The 14,050-nt window shown below is 40.0% G+C and overlaps 1 long non-coding RNA gene across 1 annotated transcript in view; it reads right to left on the bottom strand.

The window, feature by feature from the left end:
* Nucleotides 1-11,059, bottom strand: part of LOC140340799 (uncharacterized) — a 36,180-nt gene extending 25,121 nt beyond the window's left edge. Inside the window, exon 1 of the long non-coding RNA XR_011922736.1 lies at nucleotides 10,785-11,059. This is a non-coding gene — a long non-coding RNA (uncharacterized lncRNA). The remainder of the gene's footprint in view (nucleotides 1-10,784) is intronic.
* Nucleotides 11,060-14,050: the final 2,991 nt, after the last annotated feature.

Here is a 14,050-nt window from a genome sequence, read left to right as displayed (position 1 = left end):
CTTTTCGCATCTGTTTTATGTGTGGCTATGATTTATTTGCTTTGCATTATTTTATATGTTGATCCTGATGAACAGATGTGCCAAATTTTGGCAAATTGTAATCCGTAACAGCATTGGCATAAATAAAGTTACAAAAGTTAAACAGAGGTGAACCTGTATTCATTATAATTTTTTATAGGTTGATCATTGGCTCATTTTCCCTAAAATACTAAATCGAAACCCAATCACCTGAATCTCATATTGTCATATTGTCATAGCATATTCTAATAAATTTAAATCTGCAGCATTCTTTTGAATAATACCTGGCGATCCTGCTATGAGGGCTCTTGTTCTGTCTCTTCCTATAAATAGGTGACAACGTTCTGTGTTTCAGTTGTCACCATCACATAGATTTCCAATGGAGGCATTGGCAAGTGGCCATTGCAACACACTTTGCGCAAGCTTGGTTTAATCTTCTCACTATCGGGAAATTCCCTCCAGAAAAGTCATGAAGCCGTCACTATCATGAGTGCACATAAATGGGAAGCAGCTGCCGCAGATCACACTAAAGGTCATTTTTAATTTTATTTGGAGAGCTATTTTTGTGACTTTTATAAGCTGCAGAAGCTTTCTGCCTAGCTACCACTAGAGGTCGGCAAAGCGCCATGGAAAGAGTATGCTTCCACATTTAACCAAAGCTTTTCCTATGCTCAGGGTGTAATAATCACATTTGTCCACTAGATGTCAGCAGAGTACAACATTTGCTAAACTACATCCAAATGCCCTTGAAACCCCATTATATTCCAATATTGTGTTTATGTCACCGATAAAAAAAAAGTCAGGGCACATTAGAGAGAATAGCATTTAAATGAGGTCATATTACTAGCATGCTTTGGAGTTTCTTTCAGTTCTGCATTGCTTGATAAATATACTTTGGCATTCAAATTCCTTTGCATTCAAGGTTAATCTGCTCTTCATAATTGCATTTTTTTTCCTTTTTATTAGTAATTGTATTTTATTTTGTTGTAATATCTGGACATGCAATACTTCAGAGGCACCACAAGATGGCAGCGATGAGAAGAGAGAATTTCCCCCAAAAATCTTGCATCTTAAAGTGACCGTCATTTAAAAAAATATATTTTTAAGAAAAATGTATGAAAGCGCAGAAACCAAACTGTGAGTGAAACTGAACTGGAATCTACAATAAAAAAAAAAATTGGTGTGTCCTGTGTTAGAATTAGACCAGTCCTGGTATTCCCTTGTAGTCTTGACCTTAACTTCTGCTAAGCTCTGAAATAAGTTCTGCCGCTCATGGCAGGTCCCACCCTATGCTTGTCAACCTTCCAATTCCAGAGCTTCCCCTGCCCAATGAGGTTTTTAAATTAGAATAGCAAGAGGAGGAGCCTAATGCTAGGAAGGGGCGGGAATTAAAGTTGTACAGCCAGAGCCTAAAAGCCAAAGGCCTTTACAAGAATATAGGGACAAATATGAAAGCTATAAAAAGTGCTACATTATATCTGATCTTCATCAGATTTAGAATAGTGCAATCTGACCTTTCAGGCATAGCTATGTGTGTTGTTATTTACTTAGTATTCTCTCCCTGTCAGATTGGCAATCTAAGTTCCATGGGAAGCTTGCTTAAATTGAGGTTTTTCATTTTTTTATGACATCTTTATTTTGCAGGTATGCATTTTATACAACATTTGGAGCACCCTACGTTCTTCTAATATGAAATCCAAAGATTGATGATTGATGGCAATCAGTGTATGACTTGGAATTGAGCTGGAATGCTTGGTGTATTGCCAGGAAAGGGATGATAATGCCTCTACTCTTTGGGTCTGATTTACTAATGTTCTCCCAGACTAGAGATGATAGACTATCATGAGAGAACCTGGGAGATCCAGAAAACAAGGAATGGACATGGTCCAGGATTAAAAACATTTGCCAGCTCATAGCAAGAAATTTTTAATAAATCCTTTCCAGGAGAATAGAATGTTCTGCTTTAGCCTGAGTGGAGCCATATGTGTCCAGGTGTCTTCTGGGATCACTATCTACTTGCTCGGATGGGATGTCTGCCCACGGATGGCTTTTAATATGGGGGGTTAAAATAATTATATCATTGCTGTACATTTGTAATGTTGTATATTTATTCATTCCGGTACCGAAAGGTCCTCTGTACTAAGGAGCCATCCGCCAATTCTATGGAAGGCTCTCTTTATAAAGCCCCTGCCATTGATTGGACGGCCATGTTGTACAGAGTGTTCGGCCTTTGGCTTGTATGAGGACATGGCAGGAACAAATATAACCATTGACTGTGAAAATATCATTTGAAAGGAACGCTGGAAATAAATTTCTAACAATAGGAAAGGCTCAGAGGGAGCGGAATATGGAAAGTTTAGTCCCCAGGCCCATACATTGCAACCGCGTATCCCCCCCATAGCGTCCAAGCCTCTGTCTGCATGGCTGCCCATATATAATTTCTCACGTTGTGAATCTTTTATTATCGCTTCCTCTGTGTCTCCTCATCAATATTCAAAGCCTCCGCTGCAAAATGCCACCCGATTGGACTGTGCAGCGGCAGGGGTCAGGCCGGAGCCGAGCTGTTGAAAGGACACATTTTTCTCAATAACCCGGCAAGCGTCTGTCTCCTGCCGGCTTCTTTGGATTTGCTGCCACCCCTGGGGCCGATTCCTTTTACATCTTTTTTGCTTAAGCCAATTTAAGAGGGGTAGATACATCCTGACCATGCAGAACAAGGAAATGGATATTTATATTCATCTACAATTCTCCTCTCCCTTAACTCCGTTCATGTAATGGGGGAAAATACCTGGATTCAAAAAATGTTTTCTGCCTGAAAAACTGTGACTGATGGAGCAGCCGATGGTTCCCTCGATCAATGAAGCTGATGCAGATCAGCAGTGTTTAATAATGATGCAAAGAGTTAAAGTGGACCGGTAACATTTGGCAGTGCCGTTATCCCCAGCTCGAAGCCGGTTTCCCTTCTGTTTAGGCGTATTATGGTAATCAAGAAAAAGCACAATGGTTGCCCATTGGGTTGAGGTTAGCACCCATCTGGCCCTATCTTATCAAAAACAATTTAGAAAGACCCTGTCATCAACTCGCAATTGTGAAAAAATTGTTGTTAAATGCACAGAGAAGAATATAAAGTGAAAATGCTTGCAGTGTTTTTCTTTGTTACTAACTGACAAACAACAAAAGCCAGTAGATATGGTGTACCCAAATAAAGTTGTACATAAGGTGCTTGCCAACCCTGAGAAATTTAAAGTTTAGATATAAATAAAGACAAAGCAGGGGGGTCTTTATAGGCAAGGTCAATGTATTGTAAATACAATGCTTCTCAGAATTACATTATAGATAATTAAGATCTTGAGGTCTTAAGAAGTTTGAGGTCTGAGCTGCGGCCGCGGATTCCCTTCCTTGACCGGGGGAATTCCTCAGACTTTTATATGGGACATATATAGTATTGAATCAGTGGGTTAACTATCCAAAATTATACCACAAATGTACTCCCAAACGTTACTGTACCCCTGAGGAAGCTCCCAGCAGATGAAACGCGTCGGGTATCGCTTCAACATTTGCCTACCACAGATTTCCAAGTTACAGTCTGGATTTGTAGACCACCATATGTTTTGTAACTAGTCGTTGACTGTATAGTGACATTTTGGAAGATCACTTACAGCTGTAATGATCTTAAGTATCTATATTGTACTTCTGAGAAGCATTGTATTTACAATACATTGACCTTGCCTATAAAGACCCCTCTGCTTTGTATTTATTTATGTCTATGACACTGGAAGCAACAGGAGACACAGGTGACACAGGAATATCCCCAGACAGAGAGGAACACTGGAACAGCACAAGGAAATAGGCTGATAACAACAGATTGGGCAACAAAGGGTTAACATAGGAGCTGGACAGAGGAAGCACTGAATTAACGAACAGGTGTACAGGGACTAGCTTAACAGAACTAGTGGCTCTGCACCACAGGGAGACACGTTACAGGAGTGCTGTGTTTGAGCTAACTAACTAGCTAAGAATGGTTAATAGGCTATTTTCTGGTTGGCCGGTGGGTTGGACAAAACTGATAAAGCTTGGAAGCAGAGGCATGCCCAGAGTCAGGACTGTCAGCATGCACAGGAGAGAGATGTCTGCGCTTTATGGAGGAAGAGGTAAGTGTGACACAGAGACGTCAGGTGTAATGAGTGGTTATTTGAGTTACCTTTCTATCACCTTGATCCTGTCCATCAACCATTCGTCTTTGACCTCTGGCATCCTGGCACCAACAACCATGCCAATTCAAAGTCACTTAACTCACAATTCTTTATCATTCTCATGCTCAGTTTGAACTTGAGCAAGTTGTCTTGACAATGTCTACATGCTTGAATGCATTACGTTTCTGCTGTGATTGGCTGATTGGATATGTGCTCTAGTGAGCATTTAATCTGGTGAACTTAATAATGTGACCAGTGAAAACTGAACCCCTTTTCTCCTGGAAATTCCTGGTTTTAAATGAACTCGGGAACTAAAAATTGTTACCAGTTGTCCAACTGGCTTTCCAATCTGGCTCGTTCACACTATTGCATTTTGGTAATAAAATGGTGCTTCATATATAAAGATTAAAAATATTAATCAATGCATGCTGCATTACGCCTGTTCATTAATAATCAATCAAAACTCACAACCAAAAAGACTTTATCTCTCCATCTTTCAAGAAGATCAAGAAGGGGTTGGATAAACTTGGAGGTAAACCTAAAAGTTCTTTTGAATCAATCTACAGAGAAGTGGAAATTTACCTTCGTGTTTGGCTAACAGAATGAAAGCTACCTTTCTATAGAGATAAATAAACCTTCAGATGCACCCTTTCTACGTCAGATCAGATTAATTTGCTCTCAAAGAAGAATCTCTGGTTAAAGCTGCACCCTCAGGAGGAGAGGAGCTGAAGAAGTTAAGTCAGTTACAATAAATCACTGTAACGCCAGTATCCCGAGGGGGGAAAAAAAAACAGCAGGTGAGCGCTAGATTTCTCAGAGTTCCTTTAATGGATCAGAGTGCTCCATACAGCAAAGTGGGGAGACAATATAGGAGCACTTAACTGCATCAGCACATGCTTTGTCAAGCCTTACCCTTGCATGGCTGACCTTTGCTGCAGCAAGCCTTGCACAAAGTCTGACCAAAGAAACCGGCTGTCAGCAGCTAGTGGATCCGGCTCGGAAAATGCAAGTGACAGTCAAGAAAAGGGTTTACTGTACGCGACCTTGACAAGGGCACTGTTGTTTGGTAAAAAGGCCTGAGCTTGCTTTATTGACATTTAGCTGGGCTTAAAGTGAATCTGTGCTTTGCCGGTGCAGTGGAAAGCAGTTTTCTGGGGTTGCCCCTTACTTTTGACTCTTTCTTTAACTGGCAGGATTGAGATAAGAAACAGTAGTGTAGGCTGTGAGTTATTCTACTAAGGGCTAAGGAGGGTCTTGTGTGTCAATGGGCCAATCAACAAGCAGCATTAATGGGGAGCAGTTAAAGCAAGCCAATTGGAGGGCATGATGACTCTTTGGCTTCAGGTTCTGGGACCCCAAGCTTGAGTGTCTGCCAGGACGCTAATGGCATGGACTTCAGTTTTTCCCAAGTTTGCATGGGCTCCTTAGGGCACTTTAGATTTATTGGGTTTCCTTAAAATTGGCTTATGACTATGGTAGGGATATTATAAGCTCCTTTGTGGAATGGACATGACTATGTACTCCATGAAACAATAGAACTGATTTATTAAAGCTTCCAAAACCAGTGAAGATAAACTATCATGGGAGAACCTTACGGTGACAGATCTGGTACAGGATTGGGAATTTTGACAAATATTAAGGAAATTATTTTTCAGATCAGAAATCAGTTCCAGGTTTGTTGGATCACCCATGATAGTTTATCTTCTTCAGTCTTAGAGAGCTTTAAAAACTAAGGCCCGCTGTGTTATATGTCAGCATGGGAATACAAAAGAAGAGCGTTCTATCCACAACTCCATCAAGCTAGTAGATCTCAAAGATATGTTAACAGGCATATGTTTAAGACCTAGAGTAGCTGAATTATTGTCTTTGCTTGCAACCTGCTGGACCTTCCCTCTGCAATGCAGAAAGACAATGCTGCAGTATTTCACAGCTGGCCTACTTAGCAGCCTTTAAACAAAGGTCAGAACTAAGGGCCTTTGGCTAACCAACCAGCTTTGTTTGGTTCTTCTTGCACCAGCTTGTCCTATCATAAATACATACGTACTCTACTCTGCCATCTATGATAGTTGGTCCACCCCTCTGGAACCTGCATCATACATTCGATGAATTGGCCCTTGGATAAGAGCACCATGTGCTACTTAGGAGGGCAGAATTGACATGAACATATTGCGCTGCATAAAGGCGCTGCAAACAATTGCTTTAAGTATACAAGATGCTTTGAAGATGCTTTTAGCCATCTCAGACAGGACATCAGAAGTGGTGTACAGCAGTATTTCCCATTACCAACCTGCAGGGTCAGTGCAAAAATGTCAAAACATGCAGGTTGGACGACCGGGGGCAGCTTTCTAAGGCGTTGTAAAGTTGTTGCACAGAGGAACAAGAATCAAGCATGGGACCCAGGTGCAAATCAGCGGACTGACTCTGCAAGGACACAGCTGCAACAACTACATCCGCAGACAGTAACACAGTTTGGTTTTTGGAGACAGTGAACTGTGCCAGTTGCTGCACAGTAGTCGTAACTTATTAAATGTTTTTACTTATTGCATAAAATTGCTCCTCATAGGAGAACCCCACTAAGCACAATTTGTTTGTAAAATGGACTCATAAATGAATCCCAAGGCAATTACAGGAAAATGGCGGCTCTTTGCTTTGACAAAGCAGCTGAGCATACTCAGGGTATCAATGTCTCTCCTAGCTGCCATTGACTCTGTGACACTATTTAATTTTTATGGTTCCCTTTAGCAGGCTTGGGAGTGTCAAGGACGTAAGAGATATGCAGGGTTTGGAAGCTCCAATGAAACAGTATTAAGGAACGTTCGTAAATCTTAAGTACAAGACATCAAAATATCAAAATATACTTTATCATTGGAAGAACTGAGAATATCATCTACCATGTTGGCTTTCTTGTATTTTTATTGTTTATTATTAGAGAACAGGAGACTTCAAAATGAACTTGTGGCCAGACGAATGACATACAAGTAGATAGAACAAGCCATCACTGACCTCTCTAGCTTTAAGTACTGTAACATAATTCATCCTCAAAGCTCACAGCAGAAGCCATAGCTCTGAACATTCTGATTGGTTCTCCTGTGAACCTTGAGGATGAATTGCTCCTTTTATAATTACTGTGTGAGGAGAAGACATTTTGACAAGGCTGTGAAAAAAATGGGATACCATAAGTATAGTTATAGAAGTATTCTATACTTCTATAGAAAATGAGAAAGTCAGTGCTGAACTGACAGCAAAAAGGTGAATCAGGTGGAGGTATAATGAATGAGCAGAGATTAGGGCCTTTGTCAATGGCCACAATGGGCTCTGGGGTTGTGTTGGTGGCATTCGTTTTAGACAATTCTTAGGTCATTCGGAATTCATTGACAATGTCAATTGACCTGCAGCTGACCTCCTGACTGGTTGCTTGGTTGTACCTTTGTTTAAGAAGGAGCTTTCTTCCTGTTGCTTCTTAGCTCCTCTTGTAGTGACTTTGTCACCTCATGCTCACACTATCAAAATAAAATCCCCTTGAGGCAGCTGGATGTTGAAGAGTAAAGAGTTATGATGGAGGATAGAGGGATGGCTGTTGGGGTGTGGGGACATGGAGGGGTGGCCATTGAGAAGGGAAAAAGATAAGAGGATTACTGTTAGAAAGGGTGGGGTGTACTAGGGAGTAGGAGGATGGTGGTGGCAGGGAAGAGGTATAGTGGGGGGTATGGAAATGGCAGTTTGGGGATATAGGTGAACTGGAGGTAAGGAGGAAGACTGTTGGGGGAATAAAGGTATAGTAAGGTAATAGGGGGTTCAGTTCAGTGGGGAGGTTGGAGATAAACTGGGAGGGTGATTGAATTGGGGGTGTAGAGGTACAAAGAGGGATAAGGAAATGGTGATGGGGTAGAGGTAGAGGTATATTGGGAAGTTGAGGGATGGTGGTGAGAGGGATACTTCCTGTCTCCTCGTTTCCTTTGGCTTTGCTACTATGTAGGCAAGATCATAACTTCATATTTCTTCTGTAGATACGGGGGCTTGATAAAAATATGTAAAATATCCAAAGTTTGTCTGCATCCCATTAATTGACTATTGAAACTTTTGTGGATTCAATTTGGAAGATGAATCCAGCTTATACAAATATAGTCATTGAAATGAAAAGTCTTCTTATGTCCAGGCTTTCAACTTTACAAAGTCCCTACTAATATTGGTGTAAAAAGTAGCTGTAAGAAAAAAATTAGGACTTTCCTAACTCCACCTTCCGACCTTGGCACCTAGACGAAGATGACATCAAACAACATCTGGCATGGAGAACACCGAGCAAACTCTTAGAAGATGGCCCTCTTGAAATGGACTGGAGAGTCTTATGTGATTTTACCCAAACTTCATTCCCCTGGAGGGATGGTGGCTTCATGCCCAGTGATACAGAAGAAGTAGATGGGGGTGAGGTACTTATAATTCAAATTTTTTCACCTAGGAAATTTGAGATCTTTGAGATTTGTTCTGCTTTAATGACAGACAAAACTAAACACTCCCTCTGTTTATGGGCAGCTTCTAAAGAATTACAATGGAAACTATTTACTATATGTTCTCCAGCTGTGGTCATTCACATTCATCAAAGTTTGTCAAAACAGTCCGCCGGCCATCACAAGATGTGACTCATCTGATGGTGCAATGTACTATGACAGGAGATTTAAAGAGTGCCATAAATCAATAGTTTCAAATACCATCACAGAAAAGGAAGAGAAATTTGAGAAACTCAAAACTAGCACTGAGTAAGGTTGGTACCCGAAGTTTGAAAAGTCACTCCACCAAATTCTGGTATTTTATTATTAGACATTGACAATCAAATCAGGAGAACCGCCAACTCACACAAGCCTGTACACCAAATATTTGCATGCAGATGTGTCTCTTCTGCAGAAAATCAGTTCAGGAATTCAGACAACTGAGATTCATAATTTGTATGAATATGTGCGAACTGACGGATTTGCATAAAAATAAAAAAAAATTGCTACCAAGTTACTAGCTTTTTATTTTAATTATAATGTATAAGGAGCTGCTGTTGAATTATAATATAGCAGCAGGAGTTAGAGATTCTGTCAGATTTTAAGCGCTATTTGTGTCCCCACAGAAAAGATTTATCATCAGTTCATGACACCATGGCTGTTTATTGAAGCTTGGGCCCCCGGGTGCCCCTTCTGGCATGTGCAGGATTGGCAGAGAACCATGCCAAGATGACTTAGCATCTGTAGGCAAGTGCAATAGCTTTGTCATTCCGACCCAGCAGAAAAAGTTGATGAAGATCACAAACCTGGAAATGGACCAAGCAAAGGACACACAGATCAATTTTCCATTCTGATCCGGTAAAATATTGAGATTGTCTAAGAATCTGAAATTATTTCGACAACAGATTGATTGTGAGCAGTGATTCCTCAAGTGTATACAGAGTGATTAAATATATTGGTAAATACTGATCAAATATACACAGGTTGTGTTTATGAAAGACCAAGCAATATTGATTGGGAGTTCCATCTATTGGAGAATCCTTGGTATGGCCATGAGGTCCACCCCATCTCCAACCCTAATGATCAGAATGCTAGAATATCATATTGTGCTTTGGGACTGGAAACTGAGCAATTACTGATCTGACTGGTCAATCAAATGCAAAATTGATGGCCAGCATACTTGTGCATAATGAGCCTGACTTGCTAGATTCTCTGACACCCATCAAAAAAACAGTAAGTGGGTAGACTACCCTTTATTTTCTATTCCCTTACACCCATCAAATACAAAGTGAAATTAGAAGGGTGAGGTTCTGACAGGGTAAATACCAACTAGATATGGAAGTTTTCAAAATGTCAGGCCACATGAGCTACAGTTAGTTTCTTGTATAAAGGACAGATTTTTTAAAGCTGGGGAAGATAGACTATCATGCAAGAACCTAAGTGGTCCTGCAATCTTAGAATGGATCTGGTCCAGGATTGAACATTTTTGACAAATGATTTTTAGGAATTCATTCAAGCTGTGCTGATCACACCGTCTCCCCCATAATAGTCTATCTTCTCCAGTCTTAGAGAGCTTTTTTAAAGCCTAATGTTTAAAAAGATTAAAGACCAGAAGCACAAATAATCCAAAAGAAACTGGACCTTCAATATCAGAAATGTCGCTCTTAACTAGGGATCCATTGGAAATATTGGAAAAAAATGTGAGAAGAATCACCAAATACTTTGTAGGAGAGTCCACAATTTATGATTTAACAACAGATTTATAGCCAACACGTTTTAGAGGTCCCTTCATCAGGGCCTCTAAATACCTTGGTAGTAATACTGAATAGACTCCACACTCATAATCTGGAGGTTCTAAAGAAAAAGCCCAAATTAGGGGACATACCAGCAGCAAGCTAGAAAATTAAAGGACAGGTAATGTACTACCTAGTAATCAGAGTAGTTGCTTTCCTATAAGGCTTTAAATTTAGGAAACTTACCTTCAAGGAAGATGTTCCTCAATCTAAAATCATAAGGAGGTACTCTTAGACTTTCAGAAAGAGTTAGCTTTTTAACCAAACTCCACAACCAATAAACATTTGGTACTTACTTTTCCAAGCATTGCAAACTTGAGGAAGTCTCTAATCCCTCCACACACAATCCAGAAAGCTTTGGCTTGAGTTGGGTTTCAGTTCTTACTGAAAACTAGGGCAAATCCTGTGTCATCTCATTCCCATGGAGAGAGCTTGGGAAAGAATAGAGCTGTGTGACGATATGATTTGTTTCTAATGCACAAGATGATCCATATATAGTTCTAATAATTATCCATTCCAAACTGATCGCAAGTACTGTAATACATCAGGATAAACCCTTGGCACAGCTTTCCTCCAGATGTGGACCTATGAGAAGTTACTAAGTCAATGTCCGGGGCTCCTTGGCACATCAGTTTAGTATTTAATTTAATTACAAGTATTGCATAACTGTAATCAGTCAGGAAGAATCAGTCATTACTTGCAATCTATCCCCTATTCCTCATTGGCTCTGTGTTTATGAAGATTGGATCGTTTCCAGGTAAACGGATGATTTTCAAGCTGTATAGACGGAGTGCAAAGCTGTATATAAGGCCCGGAGTGACAAGTGAAGGTCACTTTCTGAGTTATAATTTGGGACTTGAGCTCTGCACTGACATTATGCCTAATTGCTTGTGGCAAATGGATTGAAGATATTAGCGAGAATTGATTAGGAAAATTAGCTAATTGCCTAGTTTGAATACAAAACTGTGTTCTCTTTTTAGGCATAACATATAGCTTTTGCACCCTAATTAAAGGCCAACTCAAATTAAAACTGATGTTTCATTTCAGGTGGACACTTTTAAGATAATATTGCAAAACTTCATTTTTCAGCTTGCAGACTGAAGTAGTTTGGTTTCCGAGAACCAGCTTGTTCATTCTCACATATCATAGCATGTTCATCCCTTTCTATATCTTGTTACTTAACCCTACCTGTAGCTTTATCCTCTTTTACAACTTGTTCTACCACCTTTCTATAGCTTTTTCTGGCATCCTATTCTTACACTGTCCTTCTACTTACCTTGTACTTCTGCCCTTAGTGTAGGTGTTTCTTTCATAATTTCCATAACTTGCCTCTCCCCTTTTTCTGTAACTTGTTCTATACTTTTTCTAAAGATTGTCCTAAATCCTACCTTTAGCTTCTTCCCCTACTTTTGCCTTTCCTATAGCTTCTTCTTCTGCAGTTCTCTTAGCTTTTTCTTCTCCCCTTCGTCCCATAGTTTGTCCACCTCTTCACGGGCACCACATGCGCACTTTCTGTAGTTTATCTTGTTCCTCCACCCTTCCCATAACCTATTCCTCTTTTTTTTTCATGTAGAATTTTCTTACATCTTTCAAATAGTTAGCTCCTCACCCCAGTATGTAACTTTTCATAATTTTCTACCCTTGCCATAGCTTGTTTCTCCGTCCTTCCTGTAGGTTTTTGCTCCATTCTTCTCATGGCTTTCTCTTCCTCCCTTATGAAGCTTCTCATGTTCCTTTGTCTTTCCCATAGTTTGATTCTATCTTATTGCATAGCTTGTCTTGTTTTTCCACCCTTCCCAAAGCCTGTTCTGTCCATTCTGTGGGTTTTTACTCCACCCTTCCCATAGCTTGACCTTTTGCCGTTTCTGTATGGTTTTGCTCCATTATTCTCATAGCTTTCTCCTTCCCTCTTTTGTAGCTTCTAATTTTCTTTCACCCTTGCCATAGCTTGTTCCTCCACTGCTCCTGTATGTTTTTCTTCCATCTTCCTTGTAGCTTGAATCTATCTATTTGCTTAACTTGTCCTGTTCTCCCACCCTTCCCAAATTATGCTCATCTGCCCATACTGTAGGTTTTTACTCCACCCTTCCCATAACTTGTTCTTCTGCCCTTCCTGTTCCTCTGCTGTTCCTGTAGGTCTTTTTTCCATCCTTCCTATAGCTTGATAGTATCTTTTTATGTATGTAAGAAAAATCACAGGCTTTTCTCCATAGGTACATTCTTAATAGGACAAAACCCCACTCACACATCCATTTGAATTAACTAATATTAGCTAGTAAAAGCTAAAAAAAAAAAAAAGTAGAGATGGGGTTTTTTAAACCTCTGGCTGCACTTTCCTTACCCTTTAAGCAATCCCAGGTTCTCATATTGAATCCTTATGACCACAATACAGGTACTTTGAACTTCTATATCAATTCAGTTTCTATCCCTGTAATCTCCTCAACCAATGAAACGCAAAATTTCCAATATCAGCCAAATGTTCTCTGCATAATTACCCCTAAGAAGGCAATAGGCAAACGCATCAGGCCAAGGAGACTTTTGGTTCCTCTTCTCTGAGATGCTAATACAATAGGAAATTTGATATATAGTTTTTGATCGGCACCCCCAATCCATTTAATGTGGTGGACCTTTTGTGATTATCTACCCTGTGTGGAATCTTTGATAGCTCTGTTATATAATTACCATTTGTATTGTTTATATGTAATAAATCAATACATATCTAATTGCCAATTTAAAAAAAACCCATCGCTAAGCTTTTTTGTCTTGTCTTGTCTTGTCTTGTTCTTCCACCCTACCTTGTTCTTCCACCCTACCCACAGCTCATCCTTCTGACCTTTTTGTAGGTTTTTTTCTCCATACCTCCCATACCTTGGTTCTTTCTATATGTGTAGCTTGTCTTGCTATTCTACCCTTTCTATACTTTGATTCTTCTCCTTTCTGTGGCTTTTCTTGGTTTTCCACTTTCCCATAGCTTGTTCTTCTGACCTTCTTGTAGTTTTTTTCTCCATACCTCCCTTACCTTGATTCTAATTATCTGTGTAACTTGTCTTGCTCTTCCACCCTTCCCATAGCTTGTTCTTCTGCCATATCTGTAGTTTTTTCCCTCCAGCCTTCCTATAGCTTGATTATCCCTCTTTCTCTGACCTGTCTTGTTCTTCCACCCTTCCCAAAGCTTGTTCCTCTCCCATCCTAAAGGTTTTTCCTACATTCGTAGCTTGATTTTCACATTTTATGTGGATTGCCTTACTCTTACAACCTTCCCATAGTTTGTTTCCCTGTCCTTCCTATAATTTGTTCCTCCACTGGTTTCCCAAAAAGTTTTGCTTTGTTTTACCTCCATCCTGTCTAAAGACTTCACTGTGCATTAAAAAACTTATTAAAACCAAAACTGAAAACATGAAACATATCAACTAGTTCTGGTTAAATATGCCTCTGACATTCTCACAAAAATTTCCTTGAACTTCCGATGGTTTCGCAAAATCAGTTCGCCAAAATTTCATGAAACCATCGGGATTTACAGGATTACCTGGGAATCCTCCTGTTTGCGATCCCCGGGGCACTA

This window comes from Pyxicephalus adspersus, chromosome 11 (genome assembly GCF_032062135.1).
Source record: "Pyxicephalus adspersus chromosome 11, UCB_Pads_2.0, whole genome shotgun sequence".
NCBI lineage: Eukaryota > Metazoa > Chordata > Amphibia > Anura > Pyxicephalidae > Pyxicephalus > Pyxicephalus adspersus.
Note: the sequence above shows the minus strand (reverse complement) of the source record. Positions and strands in the feature narration are given on the sequence as shown.